The following is a 7,040-nucleotide window of genomic DNA, read 5'->3' as shown; positions in this document are numbered from 1 at the left end:
AGAAGACGAGTCAGGCGATGATATTTCTTGTGCTGCACTTCGATTACAAACTTCGCATATGAGGTCTGTGGAACATGCAGTTTTGAATGGGTCCACGAAGTGGAAGACTGGCATGGATATTGCTGGCAGTGTCGTGGAGGCGATGTGCTCCCAAGGAACTCCCACTTACCTAGAGATGGCTGAAGCGTTGCGAGAGTTTGGAGAATATATTAAGCAGGGCAATGTACCGAACATTTCGGAATCTGATCAAAACTCACCTGCGAAGTTGAATTGTCAAGCTGGTGAAAATGGACCAGACTTCACTTATTCGGATGAGTCTAATAGTGAAAATGGGTCGGACTTCAAGACCTCGGACGATTCTAATTGTCCATCAACACGAAGGGCGACACAAGCATCAGAAAACAGCGATCGTGTATTGGAGTTGGATAGTGTTGATGGTTCGGATGCCGGTGAAATTGTTGGAGATGGTAGTATTGAAGCCATTCCGTGTGTCGCCAAGCCAGTCGATGTGGAAGGTGCTGAGTTAATTGCTGACATGAATCGCAACCTCGCCACCAAAGCCGTCGTCAAAGCAAAGAAGAAGCACCACCTGACCAATAAAGGTCCCGTCAAAGCAAAGAAGAAGCTCGACCTCGCCACCAAGGCAGCAGCGAAACCCAAAGAAGATCTCTGTGCGAGGACTAACTCGGATTCGGGTTCGAGGGGCGAGTCTAATACGGACCCCAACCAGTTGGTTAAGGACCCCAACCAGTTGGAGAAACACAACTCACCTTTGAGCGAGTCTGATTCCAATCCCAATCAGTTAGTGAAAGACCCCAACGAGTTGGTGAAAGATGACAACCAGTTGGTAAAATTTCCCAACCAATTGGTCCTTCGTAAGCGGCGTACAACAGCAACGGATGAAAGCGATGATGCGAGCAGCAGAGATAGCTCCAGCAGTGAAGTACTTACAGGAAAATTTATCGTCAGCAAGGCAGTGAAAAGCAAGGGAAGGCCAAAGATGCGTCGAAAACAAGTACGTGAAGCTAAACGACTTCGTATGCGTGAGTCAAGCGCCGAGGCAAACGAACTAGTTCAAGGAAGACTCGTCCCTGTAAAGGACTTATCGCTTGTTCGGAAGACGCTAGAGCACAACGGCAACGTGGCAGATGCTTTACCAGTCCTGAACAGCATCACGCCAGAAGACCCACCGACTTGGAAGGCGACTTCGATCGTGCTCCTCGCGAGGAAGCAGAAGGTTCACCGCAAAGTCACGATTGTCTTCCCGAAGAATAATGTTGCTAAGTGTATGGCAGGAATCAAGATCTACCGAAAGTCGTTGCCAAGCGATCATCATGCGGGCAGAATGGGGTATCTATTTCGAAGATGGGTACTTTTGTGGAGGAAGATCTGAAAGCGATGCTCATGTGGCATGATGAATATCCGAAGCTGGTTGCTGTGCATGATCTTGCAGAATGGATCAGAGTTTCAAAGTTCACTCGAATTTCGCTACCTAGCCCGCTAAACAACTGCACCACCGTTGATTTGAAAGCTTGCGCAGCACGTCTAGAATCGATCAGTGTAACAAAGTTGGTCAGTACACGGTTCGGACAAGTGCAAGTACATGAACTAGCATTTTTTTGGAGATCTGAGTGGCTGGATGACTCGTGCTTCAAAATTGTTATGAGCCATCTTATCGATCAAGACCAAGACAAAAGCGGAAGAAGTCGTATTGGAGGGGTGAGTCCATTGTATGCGAGAGTGCATGACGAATCCATTAAGCAACAAGTTATTGCCAACTCGCCATGTCAGACTACCAACCGGTTAGTTCTCATTCCTATGTATCTGGAATCGCACTGGGCTGGTGTTGTCCTGGATTACGAGAAGAGGAAAGCAACGATGTTTGACCCGGCGCAGACGATGACAAACTACAAGGAAATCAGCAAAATTTTGGACAAGTATTTTGGAGGATACACTAAGACCCTTGATCCTATTCATCAACGCGCCCCACGACAAGAAGATATAAATAGTTGCGGTCCCTTAACTCTCTTGTTCTTTGAGTGTGCTGTGCAAGGTATCCCAGTTCCCAAGGTTTCCAGCGAACAAGTCGAGTATCTACGCTTTGGTTTTTTTTCTTCTGTCTAGCAAGGGAGTGTTCTGCAGGGTAACCATGAACGATTCATAACTGCACAAAATACATTGCCGTTTTACTTTGTTGATCCGGAATCGCAAAACGCTAAGTCATGGCACTCTGAATCTGCGTAACCCGATCCCACGTTGAGACGAAAGCCGCCGACGACAGGCATACTTGACAGGTGTAAAATAACAATAGATTGCAGAATACCCATAGTTGCGCTTTGCGGCTGCTTTGGATTTCATGAGCGATGGCAGACACAAATTTTTCGCTAAGTCGCCTCCACACTCAGTCAACATTCGTACAACGTCACACGAAAATCTCTACAATCAGCTCATTCGTAGAGAAATCAGATCGTACATAATTATTTTATTTCGTACCTAAGGTTTTTAATACGTACTTAGCAGGATTAAATTACGAACCACTAACGAAAAACTAACCGGTTAGTGGTGATTGGTCATCTTGGTTGGTGATCAATGGACCGGCTATGCAAACTGGTTAGTGACTCTAACACGAGCCTTTGGAAAAGGCTGCCGATGTATTAATACTTCGGCACTTCACACACTGCGGCATGCATACAGTGTACTGGCACTTACAGTAATGCTGTGAGGAAATACCATCGGTCAGTAGAAAACTACTGATCTGTCCCCAACGCGGCGCTGCCTGCACAACTACTGATTTCACAGCTACTGGGGTGCTGTTAAGTTCGCATTTGCATTTTATTTTAGTGCTGCCTCGTTTGGTGTTAAGTTCGCATTTGCATTTTCTCTTAGTCCTGCCTCGTTTGGTCTATCAGTCTCTGACTCCGGCGCGTTGGCTGCTCGCGACGCTGGGTTCGTCTTCCCCGCGTAGATTGATAGACCCAGACGAAATTGACTGAGAATTGTCTCCTCTACGAGCTCGGCGCTCGTTTGCAAAAAGACCTCCTCCTCTACTGACAACGTCACGTAACCCACCACCTATGGACGATGCACGCTCGGCGTCCAGCTCTCGGTCGACTTCTTTCGGTATGCTAGCTTCTCTGCTTAGACGAAGCTGCCAAAAGGAGCTGTCCAGACGTCGCTGGATCGTTCGGGCGTGACGCTGTCGGGGGTTGAGCGGAGGCATCGACCAAAATGGCGAATGCCACCGAAGTGCACTCCACATAAACAACCATATAAATAAAGGCGTTTTGAGCAGCTAAAAAATAGTACACAGAAATAACATGTTGACGTTGAAGTAGCTGGGTACACGACGTATCCAACTGGTTACTCTCAGGGTACGTTAGTAGAGCTCTATCTACTCACAGAGATTGACTCCCCAGTCCGTTTGCTGCTGATATTTATTGAGAGTGAGGATCAGTAAGATAATCTATTGGAAAGAAATACCTTAATTATTAATCAGCATGCAACGATTGCAATTGTTTGTGTCGTTAGTTTCCTTAAAGTTTGAGCCTATTGGGTGAATTGTAAATGGAAAAGTCGTCCCTACAAAGCATTTTTTGCTTTTTTACGTGCATGTTTCGGATGTGGTCCCGGTTTCTTACCTCTTTTGCCAATTCGCTCGGGCTCCGGTGCTAGTTGTGGTATCTTTGTTTGCGGATTGGTTACGAGGCTTTCTGTCGTTGGCCACGGGAGAAACTTAAACGTGTAGGTATCCTTGAAGTGCCCAATTGAAAGCCGTTGTGCGTCGTACAGTTCTTCAAGTCTCATACCATGTTTGGTAGCTGCACAAATCGCGTGTACACAGGGAAATTGTTCGTCCTCCCAATTTCCACAAGTGCACTCCTTCGAATTCAAATCGACCATTCGCCAAGGGTGTATGTATCCAGGTTTTGGTAAAGCCCCAACGTGCTGTACCGAAAAAAAAGCCTCGCCGTGAGCTTGAATATCACACATCTTAGCTACAACAGCTCGTTTGTCGCGTTTGGCTAGCAGCACAGGAACAAGATCCGTTTCACTCCTGCTGTGTAGCCAATCTGCTGCTTCATTTCTTTTATCAGACATCAATTGGCCGAGTTTAAAGCAATACAGGTTAAACGCATCAAGCGGTTTTGAGCTGCGCAGATCTTTCCCCATCCAATTATTGGCTTGTTCGGAGATGTTTGAAGTAATTTCATCGTATGTTGACAGGCCAAATTTCTCGAAGAACTTATACTTAACCCAGTTTTCAGTGGGAAGCACTAGTCTCTGTTCGGTACCGCTCGGTGTGATTACCTCAGTCTTCTTAGTGAGGTATTCTGCGGCTCCTGAATTCGAAATCTCCAACTCGTTCATGTACAAGTTGTAGTCATTTTCACAGTCGGAACGAGCGATAGAGCAGATTGTTGCTCTGTCTTGAAGAGAGAGTCTATGGTTGGCTCTGTTGATATTATCCATGATATGGCGGAGGCAGAAGCGGTGTCCAGCGGATGGGAAAACTTCGGCAACTGCAAAAATACGACCCTTTTGACGATCAGACAAAATCGTGATTCTCTCTACTTTAATTGCATCTTTGACTGCCCTCAAAAACGAAACCCAGTTGTCGTAATTTTCGGTTGGTACCAGAGCAAACCCAAAAGGTATGATATGATTGTTGCAGTCCTTTGTAGTGGCAACAAGAAAAACCCCTCGCTTGTTCATGTCTTCCTGTAAATGAGCGCCATCAAAACTAATCAAATTTTTAGTCATACTCACAATGTGGGCGCCTGCGTTCGGGACAATGCAAGCACGCTTGAAGGTCACGCCATCGCTCTCGCTCTCATATCGCCACAAGGAACCGGGATTCTTACTTGCCAGAAGCTCCAAGTACGACTTCAATTTTTGGTAGCTCTCGAGTAAATCTCCATGCAATTTTTCGTCCAGGTCCTGCTTGATCCTAGAAATCGAAGATTTGCTGACATTGATGCCCTTCCCTTTAAAAAACTTCTGCACAGCTTTCCCTGAAAGAGTTGAAGCTGAGTTGGCATGAGCTGGCAGAATTTCACGTGCTACTACAGCCGATAGTTGAGCTTTACGGACAGACCGGTTCCTTTTCGCCTTTTTTTCACGAGGGATATTTCCCTCCGCGAGTGGTTTCTGAGTAGATCCAATGTTTTTGAGATGGTTGTGGGCGAAGTTGGCTTGAGTAATCTTCCATACCCCATTCTTTCCGTGTACATTGATGAAGAATGGGCAGCTTAGATCTTTTGCCGGGGTAACTTTATCAAAGAACTCCATGCCATTTAGTTTTTTGCAGATGTACTTCGCGTTTCCTGAGTTGTTTGGCTTCACACTCGAAGATTGTACAATCAACTGGAATCCACATACCGTTGCAAAATCGTCACATGTTGCCCTTGCTGCTTTTTGTGTTGGAAACTCAGTGTCTGCAATATCGGTTCGCGTCGCGTATACTCCCCCATACTTTTGGCTGGAGCGGTCTGAGGTATCAACTTTTGCGTCTTCCCTCAAAAACACCCATGCTTATAGCTGTAGCGATGTCAGAAAGATCTACCACGAAGGGAGAACTCCCATAATTCGGAGGCGGCTTTCGAGGCATGGTACGCTTAGGGCAAAAGCGGTTTTGCTGAAGGCAGCAGAAATGTAGCTATGATTAGAGTTAGGTACGGATCGAACTTAATCATTTTCTACTGATTGCCGTCTTTTCTGCGCCGCGTTGGGGACAGATCAGTAGTTTTCTACTGACCGATGGTATTTCCTCTAATGCTGTCTTTAGTAAACAACATATGGTGGCTGCCGCCACCACAGTGTACTGGCACTTACAGTAATGCTGTCTTTAGTAAACAACATATGGTGGCTGGCGCCACATAAAGCGCGCGAAGACGGACTCATAAAATGGATGTGGTGACTGTGAAGTGTGGAGGAAGAGCCAGGACTGCGTCCAGCTCAAACCTGAGGCTCAGGTGCCTCCAGGACGCGATGCTCGCGTCCAGAAGCCGGACTTCGACGGACCATTGGCTGGCGAGCCGCCAGCCCCATCCTACTGCTAATCCTACCAATATATGTTACCGGGGTTTTTCCGTGTGCTGCTACACACTCGACAACTTGCGCCGTCAAGAGCAAGCAGCAGCACTCGGTTTTCTCCCCTGCTGGACTTTCAGTCCCTGCAACTTACTGTTGTTACGACTACTTCCTTCATCGCAATGGTCACCACTCGGCGTAGCCGAGGAGCGACCATCACTCAGGTTATGAGCCCAAGAAGGAGAGCTGGAAGCCCAGTCCGGAGTACGCAGAGCTCGCGCGCGTCCGACGAGTTGCAGTTACCTGCAAGAGCAGACGAGACAACGTCAGACGAGACACATGCGACGTCACAAGCGTCATCAACCCGAGTTGAGCAACAACTCGAGCTCTTATTGGCCCAATTCGGTACCGTTATGACTACACTGACCAATCAGCAGCAAGTGCAGAACATTCCAGTGGAAGCATCTACCCGACGCCCACAAAGGCAGCTCATTCAAGAATTCTCAGCGGCTCGAGCACAACCGCAGCGAGTGCCGACGCCGTACGGGCCCCGCCGAGGAAACCCAAGCACAGAGGAACTTACCGCCGACGCCAGCACGCGTCAGAGCGAGCCGCCAAGCAACCCAAGAACGTCCGAGGCTGCAGCGCAGCCAGTCCAGACCGAGGCCGGGACCGACTCCGCTACGGACGAACCCATGATTGGAGACCACAGATGCACGCGGTGCATGAACCAGAGCGGACACGTGCAGTTGAACGCAAGACTTACCGATACCAACTACCAGACGTGGCGCGTCGAGATTTGCTCCATTCTCGACGTCGCACACCTCTTGGACCCCATCATGGAGCGCGAAACGATGGCAGACCAACGTAACGAAGGACAGCGCGGCTGTTTCAAGCAACGACTGCGTGTTGCTCAACGTGAACTTACGATGGGACTTAGTCAAGAGCTACAGATGCGATTTACAGTGGTTATTCAACGTGCTGATCCTATCCTACTGTGGCGAACACTG

Source organism: Phytophthora infestans, genomic scaffold, assembly GCF_000142945.1.
Source record: "Phytophthora infestans T30-4 supercont1.4 genomic scaffold, whole genome shotgun sequence".
Classification (NCBI taxonomy): Eukaryota; Oomycota; class Peronosporomycetes; order Peronosporales; family Peronosporaceae; genus Phytophthora; species Phytophthora infestans.
This window is presented reverse-complemented; position numbering follows the sequence as displayed.